Consider the following 19,019-nt stretch of genomic DNA (forward strand, 5'->3'; position numbering starts at 1 on the left):
TAATTACGATACCAATCATTCTGAAAGCGTTACACCAGTTTTTCCAACCCCGGCCCTCGAGTACCCCTAACAGTACACGGTTCGTGGTAGCCATTGACAAACACACCTCATTCAACTCATTGAGGGCTTGATGATTAGTTGACAAGTTGAACCAGTTGTGTTTGAACCAGTTGTCCAGGGTTACAATACAAAAGTATACTGTTGGGTGTATTTGAGGACCAAGAAACACTGTATTGCGCAATGCTCTTGGGTAATTCCCAAACACCGGCCATTGCAAAGTGTTCCCAATTTTGTTTAATTTAAAACATTTTTTATTTTATTTTTTTACATGTGTTCAAATTTTGCCCAATAGGTTATGGCGTTAGAGTCAGAGTTGTCACATGAATGTCACTATAAACACGTCATAGGGGTGGCGGCCCGAGTTGATATCATTCTTAAACTCTAATTCTGCTCTTGCACATCGATTACTCGCTCATTATGCAGTTCCTCTAAACACCTGCTGTGCTGTTGGACTCAAACAAGCTGCATATTTCAAGGGCGTTTAAAAAACCACTTGAACCAGGTTGTCACGCCTTGGTCTTAGTATTTTGTGTTTTCTTTAATTCAAATCAAATCAAATCAAATTTTATTTGTCACATACACATGGTTAGCAGATGTTAATGCGAGTGTAGCGAAATGCTTGTGCTTCTAGTTCCGACAATGCAGTGATAACCAACAAGTAATCTAACTAACAATTCCAAAACTACAGTCTTATACACAGTGTAAGGGGATAAGGAACATGTACATAAGGATATATGAATGAGTGATGGTACAGAGGCATACAGTAGATGGTATCGGTACAGTATATACATATGAGATGAGTGTGTAGACAAAGTAAACAAAGTGGCATAGTTAAAGTGGCTAGTGATACATGTGTTACATAAGGATGCAGTCGATGTTGTAGAGTACAGTATATACATATGTATATGAGATGAATAATGTAGGGTAAGTAACATTATATAAGGTAGCATTGTTTAAAGTGGCTAGTGATAATTATTTGTTCAGGCCAGGGTGTGACATGGGTTTATTGTGTTGTCGTATTGGGTTTTTATGTAGGCATTGGGATTGTGGTTGATTAGGGGTGTAGCTTAGGTTTGGCTGCCTGAGGCGGTTCTCAATCAGAGTCAGGTGATTCTTGTTGTCTCTGATAGGGAACCGTATTTAGGTAGCCTGGGTTTCACTGTGTATTTCGTGGGTGATTGTTCCTGTCTCTGTGTAGTGTTCACCAGATAGGCTGTAATTAGGTTTCACGTTCCGTTTGTTATTTTTGTATTTATTATTTATTTCATCATGTATCGTCATTTGTTTCATTAAAGTCATGAGTAACCACCACGCTGCATTTCGGTCCGACTCTCTTTCGACAAACGAAGAACGCCGTTACACAGGTCAGTCATTTGTATATCTGTCAGAGCTGTACTCGCTCTGGTGTGACTGGAGAGTGCGTGAGCCAGAAACACTTTTTTTTTCCTTAATCGTTTTTGACAGGTTTGCATTTGTATGGAGCACAATACCACTGAGGAGTTTACAACGTCTATATTTTAGTCATTTAGCAGACGAGAGCGATTTGCAGTTAAGGTGAGACTTTCCAATGTGTTACGCTATCACAATATTGTACAAATTAGTTACTGTATGTGCGGATGCTGGGGCACGCTGAGGGAGAGTTTTTGGGAAGGGGATTTGTGCGGCGGGTCACTCCTGGAGTGCGTTGTCTGTGTTCATCCAAACAAAATACAACTAGGTTATTTCATGGGAAATCGGTGTCCTAGACTGTTTACGCTAGTCAACAAACGACGTGCGAGTTTCGGTGGCCTTACAGGTTCGTTACAATAGTTAGGTGGGACAACTACTTATCTCAGTCATTATGTGTGTCAGAGCTTGGGGGTAAAAAGTCAAGCGTAGTTCACAAAAACATTTACGAAAGGAGCGCTCATGTGGCACATGGTGGCTCTACCTTCCACCAGCCAAGTTCTGCCAACACCGAGCATACTCCCCCTTTCTGGGCAAGAACCTCATGACACTTCAAATTAACTTCTAATTTTGAGTTGCGAACACTTGTAAATTCAACATGAATTGCTCTAACCCGTGACATTATGTTGACCTGTGGTTTAATTCTGGTTAAAGTGATAATAAACGGTGTACATTGACGGTTAACGTGAGTCTGATGAGAATAACGTATATTTTTGACCAGTGGGATAACTGTTTACTACCGCTCTCTAAAATGAAAAGTGTTCTCTAGTCCGCTCTCTAAAATGAAAAGTGTTCTCTAGTCCGCTCTCTAAAATGAAAAGTGTTCTCTAGTCCGCTCTCTAAAATGAAAAGTGTTCTCTAGTCCGCTCTCTAAAATGAAAAGTGTTCTCTAGTCCGCTCTCTAAAATGAAAAGTGTTCTCTAGTCCGCTCTCTAAAATGAAAAGTGTTCTCTAGTCCGCTCCCTAAAATAAATCTGAAACATCCATGTTATCCTGTGTCCAAGGCTGAGTGCATCTCCATTATAGTCCATAGTAGTGCTTCCACATTTGCATTTTTTTTTTATATCTGTACTTTACTATTTATATTTTTACAACTTTTTCTTCACTACGTTCCTGAAGAAAAATAATGTACTTTCTACTCCATACATTTTCCCTGACAACCAAAAGTACTCTTACATTTTGAATGCTTTGCAGGACAGAAATGGTCCAATTCTCACATCCCTGGTCTTCCCTACTGCATCTGATCTGGCAGACTCACTAAACACATGCTTTGTTTGTAAATTATGTTGGAGTGTGCCCCTGGCTGAAAAACATCAAAATTGTGAAGCCTGGTTTGCATAATATAAGGAATTTTTAATTATTTAATTTTAAGTATCAAAAGTAAATGTTAATATACTTAAGTAAATGTAAAACCAAATACTTTAACTCAAGTAGTATTTTACTGGTGGATTTTTACTGTTACTTGAGTCATTTTCTATTAAGGTATCTTTACTTTTATTCAAGTATGACCTTTGGGTACTTTTCCACCACTGGGGAAAAAAGCCTAGATAGCTTGTTGGAAGTCTGCCATATTTTTAGGTCTAAAAGCTTTAACTTTGGGAAATGCTTACTATTCCTCAAACTGACACAATTAGAATTTGCTATCAAGCAGAAAGCACTGGAATTCTGACTCAATGTAAAAAATTACCTGATCAGTCTTGTAAATGACTGTGTAATAGAATCTCATAAATCTGATTGTAATTTCTTTGAGGTGAGGAAACTCACTACATAGTGTAATAGCTTTATATTTTGATGGGGTTATTTTTCCAGCTAGAATGTCCTTTACAGTACAGATGTGCTGTCAAACAAGTAATAAAAGTGTGATTCAAGAACTCAACTCTGCAGAAGTTTGAGAGCTGAACTTGCTCACAGGAAGCAGGAAATGAATAAGCAATCTCTCGGAACACAACTTATCTGTTGCGCCATCCTGTAAAGTTGATGACTTGTATAAACCTGAGATTAGAAAAGAACCTAACTCCTCAGCCGTCATACTTTTCCTCCCTCTCCTGCTCGCTCTCCCTTATTTCTTTATTTTCTTCACTTGCCTTCCTTCCCCTGTTGTACCATACAGCCTGTTCAGTCTGTCATCTCATTTGTAAGTCGCTCTGGATAAGAGCGTCTGCTAAATGACTTAAATGTAAATGTACAGTACTTGGCCTTATGTCTCCAAGGGCTCCCTGAGTTTAATACGCCACCTTTTACATTAGTGTGCATAAACCACACCACACACGTTCTCTCTCACTCAAACACACACACCTGTCATACTGCCTTCATGTTCCAAATACACATCTAATGGAAGTTCAAATGAGAAGTCACACATTTTAATTTTGAATTATACCTATGTCTTACAAAGACTTATGACTCCGAGTAGCAGTAGCACGATAGGCCTACTGTTTACACCTTACAGGTGATGTGGATATGAGAGGTTGATGTTTTTCTCAGATTAACCCGTCCACAGAACGATTACGATCCCTCCCACACAGCCTCTGACATTCCTCCATTCCATTATCTTCATCTCTCCCAGACACCCTTCACAACCCCTGCTCCTCTGTCTCCCTGCAGGGCAGACCCAGGGTTTCCTGGTAGATTCCTAGTTTTAAAAATAAAATAATTTAAACACCCCCCAGCCTCTGGTCTGTGTCCCTTTTTGTATTGGAGATCTGCACTAAATTAACATGACACAGATTTGTAATGATCAAAAATGGGAAGTTAGTATGTTTTTCTGCTAACCCCTTATTTGATCAACTCTGCCTAAACTTTGACAAGAGATTTCTGTGTGGAATGTGGCTATAGACTTGGTCCTTCTGTAGCTCAGTTGGTAGAGCATGGCGCTTGTAACGCCAGGGTAGTGGGTTCGATCCCCGGGACCACCCATACGTAGAATGTATGCACACATGACTGTGTCGCTTTGGATAAAAGCGTCTGCTAAATGGCATTTATTATTATTATTATTATTATTATTATTACTTGCCTTGGCTGAATGTGAACAATTCTGTGACATGTTAACAGTAAACCCAGCCTGCTGCATAGTGGAGCTCTGTCCTTTTATGTGGAAGTAGATCCCAGCCAGGTCTTCCTGCTTCTCTGTTTTTTAGTACAAAGCTAGTTGGTTCTGGGAATACTTAAAGTTGAATGCTGTTGAAGGGCCTTTTTTTTTCAGCACATATGATCGTTAATTTACCCAGCAGTGTGTATTTGTTTTAAATGTCTTGTTTGCCTTCTAGGTGGGTGATTGACTGTACAGGCAGTGAATGCTAGATGCCCCTGTCACTGACCCTATGCTGTCAACAGCAGAAGAGCAGATGTAGTTATCTGGCCATTGTTAAATTGACAGGACCATCCTGGATTGTGTACCACAGTGGAATTACCATACTATTGGTCAGCAGACGAATAATGGACATGTACCAGGATTCCTCATCTATGGAGATCAATGGAGTGATTTTTGTCTGACAAACATTTTCTATAGAAGGCCAAGGCTTTCCCTACAAAATATAAGGAGCTAGTATTCTGGTCACATTTTTAACTGAGATGTTGTTTTCCAACGGCTTGAAGTGGAGCCTGTAATTGTGATGAAGACACGGCCTGTTTCTGTTCATCAGAGAAACCCAGTGTTCATCCTGTTATAGCCAAGAAATCTCGAGGGGAGGAATTATTCTCAGACATCCCTTGGAAATCTGAATTTTCAATAAGGGGCTTCTGTTTTTCCCTTCCCTCCGCTTACCTGAATTTAATTTGTCTACCACTACACCATGTATCCATCGATGCAGAAGAACTTCAGGGCATTTACTGTGTTAGCCTTTATTGTAACTTTCACCATGTTACTCTTCGGTTTCACGTTGAGAGATCCCTCTGTACTTCTTCAAATACGGCATACACCAGTCGGACAGCTTCTTCTCTAATGGCCAGTGTGGCTGTCGACAGTGTATGACAGAGCTGGAAGACGACCCCTGGTTCACTGAGCGGTTCAACCTGTCAGTCCACCCTCTGCTGTCTAGGAGGAACAGCCTGCTGACTAATGACACATACCGCTGGTGGCAGGTGAGATGTTACTACTGCAAGGGTTAGGATTGAGCTTGGGTTAGGGTTGAACTGGGTTGTGGACATGAATCAAGGGTTAGGATTGAGCTTGGGTTAGGGTTGAACTGGGTTGTGGACATGAATCAAGGGTTAGGATTGAGCTTGGGTTAGGGTTGAACTGGGTTGTGGACATGAATCAAGGGTTAGGTTTAGGGTTGAGGCAAGGGTTAGTTGAACCGGGATGTGGACATAAAGCAAGGGTTAGAGTTTGGGTTAGTCTACCCTCTGACCTGTAGGGACAGTCTGCTGACTGGCATGTACATGTGATGGCAGATGAGCTGTTCTGAGACTTACAGGTGAGTATTCAGAGGTGAGTTTGGTTCAGTCACATCAGGCAACCCATCCTAAAGATAATCAGGACAAGGAAGAAAACAATGTGTCCATGACTACGTTATTAATGATATGCACGTATCAACGCAATTAACTTTGTTTTCTTAACAATGCCATCTGCTAGTCAGCTATGCTTTATTATGAGGTGGCTAAAATTGCACCAGAAAGAACTGAATGAATACCATTTAACACTGCTAGAAATGTCTAGATTCAATAAACAGGGAAAAAAACATCCACTCCCTTTTGCTCAGTCTTTCAGAGACATTCTATTTTTGAACCTAATCTGTCACCATATTGATAGTTATAGGTTAGTTTAAATTAAATGTGAACTTTTTTTTTATTGGTGCATTGCCCCAGATTCAAACCTATGATCTTCTGCTGTCTATCCATTGAATGAATCCACTGCTCCACAAAAGCTGGTAATTTTAGTCTATTCAAACAGACTCTATTTCAAAGGAAACAAGCACTCATTAAGATTCAATTAGTGGGCATGGCCAACACAACTGAACATACTTTAAGGGATACCTCGGGATTTCAGCAATGAAGCCCTTTACCTACTTCCCCAGAGTCTGATGAAGCAGTGGATACCGTTTGTATGTGTCTGCGTCCTGTAGCCAAGCAGTTAAGAGTGTTGGGCCAGGGGCTTCCCGGGTAGCGCAGTGGTCTAGGGCACTGCATCACAGTGCTAGCTGTGCCACCAGAGACTCTGGGTTCGTGCCCAGACTCTGTCGCAGCCGGCCGCGACCGGGAGGTCCGTGGGGCGATGCACAATTGGCCTAGCGACGTCCGGTGTTAGGGAGGGTTTGGCTGGTAGGGATATCCTTGTCTCATCGTGCACTAGCGACTCCTGTGGCCGGGAGCAGTGCACACCAAACAGGTCGCCAGGTGCACAGTGTTTCCTCCAACACATTGGTGCGGCTGGCTTCCGGGATGGATGCGCGCTGTGTTAAGAAGCAGTGCGGCTTGGTTGGGTTGTGTTTCGGAGGACGCATGGCTTTCGACCTTCGTCTCTACCGAGCCCGTATGGGAGTTGTAGCGATGAGACAAGCTAGTAACTACTAACAATTTCTCCCCACAAAATTGGGGAGAAAAAGGGGTAAAATTCAACAATTGTTGGGCCAAAGCTCAGAGCCAACTAGGTGAAAAATCTGATGTGCTATTGAGCAAGACACTTGTAAGTTGCTCTGGATAAGAGCATCGGCTACTACTGAGGTAGTTTTGGCTCAATGACTGGAAGTCTATGGGTATCTGCTAGCAGATTTCCAGTCATTGCGCTATTGTGCTAGTTAGCAACTTCCTTCAAAATGCACGCAGATGTAAAAATGAGTTCATCTGACTCTGGGGAAGTAGATACAGGGCCTCATTACCAAAATCACAAAGTATCCCTTAATAGGATTCTTTTTTGATGCTGAGAATAGAATTGTAAGTCGTTCTGGATAAGAGCGTCTGCTAAATGACTTAAATGTAAATGTAGAATGTATGTTTTTAAATGACTTAAATGTAAATGTAGAATGTATATGTTTTTAAATAACATTCTTTGAACTAATGTTTTGTGGTTTTTATTGAGTTCTTGAACATGACTTTAAATAGAATGAGAATCTGCAGAACATTATGCTAAAATCCTGGAATTCCCACAGAAAAACGCTGTTTCTTAACGTTTTCTGATCATTCTGAGAACATGAGTTTAAATAGAACCATGAGGAAACGTTATAGGAAGGTTGTATGCAAAATAACCATAGGACAACCATGCTCTCACCAAGCAACATATGGTTCTCAGAACATTGTGGTAGCTGGGCTGTCTATGCTGTGTGTCTACCTCTTCTGTCTTTGCTGTCCAGAGTGGTTGAAGACACAGCTAAATGATTAACGGTTTCCGTCTCTCTCCAGCGCTTGCAGTATCATAAGGACCCGGCCGACTTCAGCGAGGTGGTGGAGAAGTTGTTCCAGGTCATCCCTGATAATGATAACCTCTACAAGGACGCGGGGCCTGAGCGCTGTAGGACCTGTGCTGTGGTGGGGAATTCTGGGAACCTCAAGGGCTCCCGCTATGGACCCCTCATCGACTCCAGTGATGTCATCATCAGGTGACTGAGCAAGCTTGTTTTTTGTTTGAGAAGGGGTCAGCTAATGAAATGTACTCCTGAGAACATTACTTTAAAACCTTTTATTGCAGTGGGCTAAATTAGGGCCGCAGTGATTTTTGGTAGTCTTAAATAAATCTATTTTGAAACAAAAGTATATACCTCACACACATCGTTATGAACTTATAAAAGACACCATCTTATAAAAGATGTAGTGTAAATTTGAAATTGAGTTTGCATACAAATATTACACTTTATATACATCACAGAAGACTGAAATATAACAACTGTTTGCCATGGAAACACCGGATTTTCTGAAATCTTTATGAATTAACATTCCACCCATGAGGACAAAGCGTGCGCTTTTGGTCATTGACTACAGGGAACGCTACCTGCAGGTGGCAGTTAATAGCCCTTGGTTTTAAACGTGGTGAGACTAGACACACTCCAGCACATAGGTGGGGGTATGTACCTTTTCAGTTTATTTACCAACCTCCAAGATTTCGCTGGGATTTGTTATATTTGCAGGAAAAAATGCTTGATTTTGCAGAGGTGATAGAGGAATTTTAAATTCCCTTATGTTTTATTGTCAAAACCAATTAAATTCGCACTCATTTCTAATTCATGATAAGTTGTAAGTTTATCATTTGCATGAATTAGCAAGAGACCAGTCTTAAAAAACAAGTTCAGCATTTATTCTTGATGAGTACTCTCCCAAAATACAAAGAACATTACATTTTAAAGAAAGAAGACATAAAATGACATCATCAGTTACACCCCCTCTCCCAGCATTACAATGGCGTAGTATTCGGTCCTGGAGATAGTTTCACTCCCCTCATAAACTACATTCCAACCTGTCTAAAGGATAAATTATCTCCCCTAATGGAATCCAACCAAAATATTCTTATCTGTTAGATTTTCAATCTTATCCCTCCTTCCTCAAACTTTCCCAGGAGACACAGACACTATTAATTTCTGCTTACATTTTTAGTAACAGTACAATTAAGAACCCATACTTTTCAGATCATAACATAGTATTAGCATACATGGTTCTAATCATTAATGTATACAATTGATCATCTAACTATATTTTCCTCTAACGAGGCAATTCTGCAATTTTGCATAGCAATGTGCAACGATTTTGGCAAACTTGTTGCGGAAAGGCACTGATGAGGGGAAAAAGTTTGTTTACGTGTGGCTTGATGGAACCACATGCGATAAATGTGCAATGATTGGTCAATTATGAGCTCTCTTTGTATTACAGCGATGGGTCAGTTGTATGTGATGACTGTTTTTTTTTTTTTTTCTGAAATAGTGCAGTGAATGGTAAAATTAGCAAGGAATTGTTGATTTTGCTAAACATTTTGATATCACGGAATCCTGGAGGGACCGGCCAATACATTCAAATAAGATTGGGTTTGTTCGAGCAGTGAGGTTCCTTTACCCCCATATCAAACAAAACATAACATGTATAGGCTACAATTAATTTGTCTCATCACTTTCATTTGTACCCCATGTAGAATTGCGGCAAAGTTGGTTCCTGTTTGTCACGTTTGGTCAAGTCCGTGTGGGTTAAGCAAAAGAACCCTAATAATTGGTTGACAAATGGTGCATCCCACAATTCAGGTAATGGCTGCATGGTGCAGTTGGTGAGAAGCAACTTATTTATTAACTGCATGACCTTTGATCACACGGTTTTTGTAAAGTTCATGCAGTCAACATATAAGTCCAGCTTTAGATTTGATTTCTGCATGGTTTTTCAATGAGGAACCAAACCAACTATCAATGTGTAAATGAGGAGGAAAGTCCTTGGCTGAAATGGATTATACTGCTCATCCCACACTCACTTAAAACACAAACACACAGAGAGGGAGAGATCCTCTCTGCAGAACTAACTAGATTAATTGAACAGGCAGAATCACAGCTTTCCCCTCAATGCACTCACTGTTACTGGGACACATATGAACTGTATGATCATGTGGAGAAGCAGGAATGCCACAGACTGCCACATGATTCATCACCATGTTCACATTCCAAATGAACTAAAATTAATTTAGATACAATTTCGAGTTTTTTTTAACCTCCGGGCATCCCACCCTCAAAACAGCTATGTTGATAAGTATGTGGAAGTAGATTCATTTATATGTTATATTGCAGAAGATACTACCTTAACCGTAACCCTGCATAATGAACATGGCTCCTACCTCTGGCTTTGAGGAGGATGTTGGGAGCTGGACTGCGCATCACATCATATACCCAGAGAGCACCATAGATCTGGACAACACCCACCAGTGTTCTGCTCCATATGTTATATTGCAGAATATACTACCTTAACTGTAACCCTGCTCCTGCAGAATGAACATGGCTCCTACCTCTGGCTTTGAGGAGGATGTTGGGAGCCGGACTACACATCACATCATGTACCCAGAGAGCGCTTTAGATCTGGACAACACCACATTTCTTCTGCTCATCCCCTTCAAGACTCTGGACCTGCAATGGATTACCAGTGCCTTGACCACCGGCTCCATCGAAGAGTGAGTGATCAATAAATATGCTCTATACGTTCACATAAAGTATGTAAGTGCTCCTTAGCAAACCTTCAATAGAAACTGTAGTTGACGCCTGTGGAATTGTCTGCAAAGATGAAAGTATAAACAACATTCTCATCACTGAGGTCCGGAATCATTTATCCTTCAAGCTGTGTAAACTTTCTGTTGTGACATGACTATCATTAATCTGATGACTGTTATTTATTTTATCAACTGTTTTTAATTGTTACTCATGTCACAATTAACTCATTAGGAATATGGAATATGGGGCACCATGCGAAAAGTTGTTTATCGAATTAAACTCTAAACAGTCAATTATTAGCTGTCAATTATTAATCATTACCTAATAGCAGTCTCATTCTGAACATCACATACTCTTTGCTATCTGCAACAACCTTAACTTTATTGATGAATCAGCAATACACAAATTGGCTTATTTTCTAACTAAATAATTAAACAGAATACATGCATACCACTGTTGGCTTGCTTCTGAAGCTAAGCAGGGTTGGTCCTGGTCAGTCCCTGGATGGGAGACCAGATGCTGCTGGAATTGGTGTTGGAGGGCAAATAGGAGGCACTCTGGTCTAAAAAATATCCCAATGCCCCAGGGCAGTGCCCTGTGCGGGGTGCGGTCTTTCGGATGGGACGTTAAATGGGTGTCCTGACTTTCTGAGGTCATTAAAGATCCCATGGCACTTATCGTAAGAGTAGGGGTGTTAACCCCGGTGTCAACCCCGGTGTCCTGGCTAAATTCCCAATCTGGCCCTCAAACCATCAGGGTCACCTAATAATCCCCAGTTTACAATTGGCTCATTCATCCCCCTCTCCCCTGTAACTATTCCCCAGGTTGTTGCTGTAAATGAGAACGTATTCTCAGTCAACTTACCTGGTAAAATTAACAGATAAATTAAAAAAATAGATTATTGATTAGATGTAATACAATGAAAACAGGTCCCTAGTGGACGAACAAAAGCATCACTGCTTGGTTAAAAAGGGAGGGGTCAATAGAAAGGGAAAGGGAGAGACATAAATTCAACTTATCATTGTTACGTTTGGAACCTACGCTCAAAGGAATAGTAATACTTTGCACATGAACCACCGCTCATTCTGATAGGAAATGCATTATATAAATATTTACGCGTAGATGTCTGTCTTCAATCGATCCGTCTATGGGGAGTGGATCAATGTAAGGCTCTGGTTGTCCACCAGAGGTCACAATGTCCTTAGTTGTAGAGCTGCTCTGGTAGGAAAGTGTTTGTTAGAATAGATATCTCAGATGTACCAACGGTTGTCTGAGAGGGATTCTTCCTTCCCACCTCGTGTCTTTGAGTCAAAGTTCTAGGACCACTTTTGCATGCACAGCTGCAGACTGTGAATGTTCTGGTCTAGTCTTTATCATTTTCACTCTTGTTGAGGTTGAGAGCTTCAGAGTTTCTAACCATTTCTACGTGTAGACCACTGTCTCACGTCTTTTGGTTTCGTAGTGGTCTCAATGATTGAATATTCAGGGTTCAGCTCCCATACACTACACGCCAGTATTAACCCGACAATGTACTGGTCTCACCATTTTCAGCCGTGTAGCCACCGCTCCACTCTTTCTAGTGTTGTAGTTTTAACCATTCATGACGTCCGGCTTACACTGTCCGTCTGCTTGGTCTAATGTCAATTTCGCTACCAAGGCTTTTATCCTCTGGTAAAAAGGGGACATTCCATCGCGCCAACACAATGTCTGTGCTCACTTGTGCCCAGTCAGTAACCATGCCCAAGTTTATGAAAAACGGATCTAATTTAGAAGGTCAAAATCACATTGCCATCATCACAAAAGTATTCTCATATTTAATATATTTTATACAATATTTAGATGTAAAGTTGATTCAGAATACCTACACTTTCAGAGTGACAGTTACTTTGTTATACCATCCTTAATGACATCACAAAATAACAAACAATATGACATTGGTCGATGGGGATCTAAAGAATATTCTTAGCATTTGGATGTCAGGAATAATGTTCTCCTTTTATTGATGTAAACGTTTTGGCGGAAAAGAGACTGGAACAAAGAGGTTTCAGTCTTCCCATACTAGAGAACCAGAGGGAGAGTTTCTGCAAACTATTTAGGTCTGTCTTTTAATTCTTAAAACCCCCACTCCTCTCCTGTGTCTTTACTGGCACCTTGAGTATCTGGCATTTGGGGTAAATGCCAGATGGGTTGGTCCATTTTTAGCCAATTTGGCCTGTCTAACTTGGATTTTCTGTGGAACATGATTACGGTCTTGGGGGCTTCAAGGAAGAACTAAGCCAGTGTGGGGGCCTCAAGGGGAAAGAATCGGCCGGTGTGTTAGAAAAGCCGGGGCTAATTTCTGGTCCCAGAGCAGTCCTGGGTATCTGGGTAGCTTAATAATGTTAAGGGTAAGGCCTCGCGAGTGGCGCAGCGGTCTAAGGCACTGCAGTGCTTGAGGCATCACTACCGATTCGGGTTCAATCGTGGGCTGTGTTGCAGCCGGCCACGATCGGGAAACACATGAGGCGACGCATAATTGGCCCAGCTTTGTTAGGGGATGGTTTGGCTGGGTATTATGTCCTTGTCCCATCAGGCTCTAGCTGCTCCTATGGCGGGCCAGGTGCATGCACGCTGACACGGTCGCCAGTTGTATGGTGTTTCCTCTGACACATTGGTGCGGCTGGATACCGGGTTAAGTGAGCAGTGTGTCAAGAAGCAGTGTGGTTTGGCAGGGTCGTGTTTCGGAGGACGCATGGCTCTCGACCTTCGCCCATACGGGAGTTGCAGCGCCGGGACAAGACTGTAACTACCAATTAGGATATCACGGAATTGGGGAAAATACATGCATACATACAGTTGAAGTCGGAAGTTTATATACACTTAGGTTGGAATCATTAAAACACATTTTTCAACCACTCCACAAATTTATTGTTATTTAACAAACTATAATTTTGGCAAGTCGGTTAGGACATCTACTTTGTGCATGACAAGAAAATGAAAATGTCATGGCTTTAGAAGCTTCTGATACACTAATTGACATCATTTGAGTCAATTGGAGGTGTATCTGTGGATGTATTTCAAGGTCTACCTTCAAACTCTGTGCCTCTTTGCTTGACATCATGGGAAAATCAAAAGAATTCGGCCAAGACTTTAGAAAATAAATTGTAGACCTCCACAAGTCTGGTTCCTTGGGAGCAATTTCCAAATGCCTGATTGTACCACATTAATCTGTACAAACAATAGTACGCAGGTATAAACACCATGGGACCACAGTCATCATACCGCTCAGGAAGGAGACTCGTTCTGTCTCCTAGAGATGAACGTACTTTGCTGCAAAAAGTGCAAATCAATCCCAGAACAACAGCAAAGGACCTTGTGAAGATGCTGGAGGAAACGGGTACAAAAGTATCTATATCCACAGTAAAACGAGTCCTATATCGACAACCTGAAAGGCTGCACAGAAAAGTAGCCACTGCTCCAAAACCACCATAAAGCAATACTATGGTTTGCGACTGCACATGGGGACAAAGATGGTACTTTTTGAAGAAATGTCCTCTGGTCTGAAGAAACAAAAATAGAACTGCTTGGCCATAATGACCATCGTTATGTTTGGGGGAAAAAGGGGGAGACTTGCAAGTCGAAGAACACCATCCCAACCGGGAAGCACGGGGGTGGCAGTATCATGTTGTGGGGGTGCTTTGCTGCAGGAGGGACTGGTGCACTTCACGAAATAGATGGCATCATGAGAAGGAAAATGATGTGGATATATTGAAGCAACTTCTCATCAGTCAGGAAGTTAAAGCTTGGTCGCAAATGGGTCTTCCAAATGGACAATGACCCCAGCATACTTCCAAAGTTGTGGCAAAATGGCTTAAGAACAAAAGTCAAGGTATTGGAGTATCCATCACAAAACCCTGATCTCAATTCTATTGAAAATTTGTGGTCAGAACTGAAAAAGCATGTGCGAGCAAGGACTCCTACATCTGTTTGTGAGCATTTCTCCTTTGCCAAGATAATCCATCCAGCTGACAGGTGTGACATATCAAAAAGCTGATTGTAAATGACATAATCATTACACAAGTGAACCTTGTGCTGGGGACAATTAAAGGCCACTCTAAAATGTGCAGTTGTCACACGCCATAGATGTTTTGAGGAAGTGTTCAATTGGCATGCTGATTACAGGAATTTCCATCAGAGCTGTTGCCAGAATTAGTTAATTACTCTACCATAAGCCGTCTCAATGTTATTTTAGAGAATTTGACAGTACGTCCAACAGGCCTCTTGACCACGTGTATGGTGTTGTGTGGGTGAGCGCTATGCTGATGTCAACGTGAACAGATTGCCCCATGGTGGCAGTGGGATTATCGTATGGGCAGGCATACGCTATGGACAACAAACACAATTTCATTTTATCGATGGCAATTTGAATGCACAGATATACCGTGATGCGAGCCTGAGGCCCATTGTCATTCCATTCATCCGCCACCATCACCTCATGTTTCAGCATGATAATGTCGCAAGGATTTGTTCACAATTCCTGGAAGCTGAACATGTCCCATTTCTTCCATGGCCTGCATACTCACCTGACATGTCACCCATTGAGCATGTTTGGAATGCTCTGTATTGACGTGCCAATATCCAGCAACTTCGCACAGCCATTGAAGAGGAGTGGAACAACATTCCACAGGCCACAATCAACAGCCTGATCAACTCCTGCTGCATGAGGCAAATGGTCACACTGGTTTTCTGATCTATGCCCCTACCTTTTTTCTTTTTGTCACTATCTGTGACCAACATGCATATCTGTATTCCCAGTCATGTGAAATTGATAGATTAGGGCTTAATGAATTCATTCAATTGACTTTGAAGTTGTTGCGTTTTTTATATTTTTGTTCAGTATGTTACATTTTAGATAATTGGATCTACACTGCAGCTTTTATTTTCATACAGCCTAGCCTACCTGTTGTGCAAATCAAATCATTCCCAAATCAACATTGGTTATATGACCTCACACCCAGCACATCTTAAGACTGTGGTTTTAAATCATGTTAGTGTGTGACCTTATGCATGACCCTTGACCTTGATGGGAAACAAGCCTCTGCTATTTGCATCTGGATCTGGTCATCTTCATCGTTAGGACTGTCACTGTGATAATCTATAAAAACATAAATAATTTGACAATGTGTTTGCAAACTGTTACTTGGTTTAACTGTTTGTTGGTACAGTAACCAAAACAATATCAGTGTCACAAATTCACTATGAAATGTAACATTTTCTAACCTGAAATTGGGTTTCTTTTCCAGACATGACAACCTTTTACTGAACATATTACTGGTATAGGCTACTAGTTTGCCATGAGGAGCTCATATTCAGTAGTCTGTTAGCCAATGCCGATAGACGGGCCACCACAAAGTAAACAAAGTTGGTGGTGCCTCTGTTTCTGTCAGAAATAAGGTGAACTTTATCAAAGATGGTGGTTTATACTGACAGGACCCTCTCCCTGCTGCTATAACAGCCTCCTGGAAGGCTTTCCACTAGATGTTGGAGCATTGCTGCGGGGACTTGCTTCCATTCAGCCACAAGCTTTAGTGAGGTTGGGCGATTAGGCCTGGCTCGCAGTCAACGTTTCAATTCATCCAAAAGGTGTTCAATGGAGTTGAGGTCAGGGCTCTGTTCAGGTCAGTCCAGTTCTTCCCCACTGACCTCGACAAGCCATTTCTGTATGGACCTCACTTTGTGCACGGGGGCATTGTCATACTGAAAGAGGAAAGGTCTTCCCTAACTGTTGCCACAAAGTTGGAAGCACAGAATTGTCTCGACTGTCATTGTATGCTGTAATATTAATATTTCCCTTCACTGGAACTAAGTGTGATAATACTTTGTTTTTATATTATGCATTTTGCTTCCTGTAGAACATATGTTCCGGTCCGGTCCAGGATTAAGGCAAACAAGAACAGGGTGAGTGAACCTTTGGTTCTGTCTGTAATAGCACCCTATAGTGGAGCATTACTTTTGACCAAAGCCCTATGTATGGGTCGATCTGCTTTAGTTTACCTTACCTGGAGACAAAAGAATGCAGATTTTGAAGAGTGATTGGTTGGTTGAAAAACATTTCAATTTAATGATTTCAACTTCTCACAAGGTCAAAGTTTTTTTTATTTTTTATTTTGCAGGTGTTGATATACAGCCCAGCCTTCTTTAAATATGTCTATGACACATGGCTGGAGAGTCATGGCCGGTATCCCTCCACTGGCTTCCTCAGCCTATTTTTTGCCTTGCACATCTGCGATAAGGTGAGTACACCCACCTTCACAAGCTTTACACTTCCATTTGGCTGTCTGACAAAGTTCTATACACCTTGAGCGTGACTGCAAAGCATGAGCTGGGTTCGCGTTGAGTTTGTGCTGAGCTCTTCGAGTTTAAAGCTGCAAAAAGTGTCCCAAATTGTTTTAATTTTTAATTACTGCCGATGGAATTGAAGTCACCGCCTGCGTTGGTGAAATGGCTGTGCAGCACTGCTTTAACTACCCACCACTTTGCTCAAGAAGCAACGCTGCTCTACAAAAAAAATTTGGGCTGGAAAGAGGGGCAGAGCACAGAGTGTTATGCTAATTATCTCCATCTACACTGAAGGTGTGAATTGCAGGCAATTACCATGTCCTAGGCAGAAGCCATTAGCCCAAAGAAAGAGAAACATGTTTCAAAGTTGATATATGTGCCTCCAGGTATAAATATATGTATATTTTAATGACATTTATTTCATATTTAAACATGATTTTCAAAAAGTGTGATCTATTTGAAGTAAAAATTGAAAATATACTTGAAACATTTAATTTAAGACTTCAGGAAGTAGGTTAACTGCTGTTTAATAAAAATGCACCCATGGTTGCCTTGGTTGTCAACAGCCTTGTTGTATATTTGTCTTTTGAATGTAGAAAAAACAGGAATCTATACAGTTTACCCAAGTGATGCAGAGGTAGGGGCAACCGTCTTTGAACGAGTCACACTGCCAATGTCCTGTAGTTGTTACATAGTGCTTGACTGAGTCAATGTTAGAAGCGCAGACTTTCTAGTAACTGTATACTGACATCTAGAGTTAGTGCATTGCCCGTATCAATAGGCCTATGTTTTGTATGTTTCAAGAAAAAAAAAAATCCACAAATAGATGATTTTGACGATCTAATATGTGTCAGAGTACCAGGACACCGTATAGACGCTTCAATCAGTACAGCAACATTCCACCTCATCAGTTCTGCAGCACATGGTATTATCTGGGTCAAAGCACATATGTATATGACTAAGTCATATGGTAGTCAGTGGCATTGTGCACCAAACAAGTTTGGGGGAGGGGGGGTGGCACACTGATGGCCAAATCCAGGGTGGATGAGTATCTCTGCATAATGGTGTATTGTATCATTTAGGTGAGTGTGTACGGGTTTGGAGCGGACCAGTATGGGAACTGGCACCACTACTGGGAAAATAATTACCACGGAGGCGAATTCCGCAAAACCGGGGTGCATGATGCGGACTATGAGAACAACGTCACCCTGCTTCTGGCTGATAAACACAAAATTGATATTTTCAAAGGCTTCTGATATCTGGAGATGTCATTGGCCTGAGACCATCAAGCCTCATCAACCTAAATCCTGTTGACTCAGGGATTACCCACTGGGGATAAACAGGTTAAAATAACATTGTTTCAATGTAATTTGTCACTGTCGTGATGTGGAATGCATGTGTAAAATGTCTTGGAGTTACAAAAAGTCAATGTAAACAATTGTTTTGAGGGTGAAATTTCAACCAGGATTATGTCATGGTAACCTATTCTTTTAAGACACAATTTATATAAAATGTTACATTTGTACCTTTTGTGTAACAATGTCAGATCTTTAATGTTATATCCACTATCAGACCCCCCCCCACTTTTATTTTTTTCCCCCTGACTAGCTCTGACTTTGCTGATAGCTACTTCATTTGTGGATAAATGTACGTACTGTAGGTTTAACAATGCAAAGGAAATGTAACCATACTTTATCAATCGGATACCATCAATGATGCTATTTAGGCCTATATAGCTGTTGATGACTGTCGCAAATGCTATTTGAATTCAACCCAGGATTCAACTAAAAATAGACAATACATATAGGCAAATGGTTTGAGTCTTTTGGTTAATTTAAAAGTTAATGTATGGGGGGGGGTTGCGCTAAGCTGACATGGAATTGTTTTAGATGGTCATACTGTGAATCCCTTAGCTATTTGATTTTGAATTTTAGAACTCCTTTAGGTATACATTTTTGGGGATAAATTATTAATTTTGGCCTTTACTACTAAAGCGCATTGAATAGCACATTCATAAATGGCAAAAAGTAACAAAAATCATAAACAAGGTTTTGAAGTGTCATAAACCCAGTATACAGTGCCTTGCGAAAGTATTCG

General features: G+C 41.1%; 1 pseudogene; it reads left to right on the forward strand.

Annotated features, from left to right (window-relative positions):
• Positions 1 to 1,452: 1,452 nt before the first annotated feature.
• On the forward strand, positions 1,453 to 19,019 carry LOC124042770 (annotated as a pseudogene).

This window comes from Oncorhynchus gorbuscha, linkage group LG09, assembly GCF_021184085.1.
Source record: "Oncorhynchus gorbuscha isolate QuinsamMale2020 ecotype Even-year linkage group LG09, OgorEven_v1.0, whole genome shotgun sequence".
Lineage (NCBI taxonomy): Eukaryota > Metazoa > Chordata > Actinopteri > Salmoniformes > Salmonidae > Oncorhynchus > Oncorhynchus gorbuscha.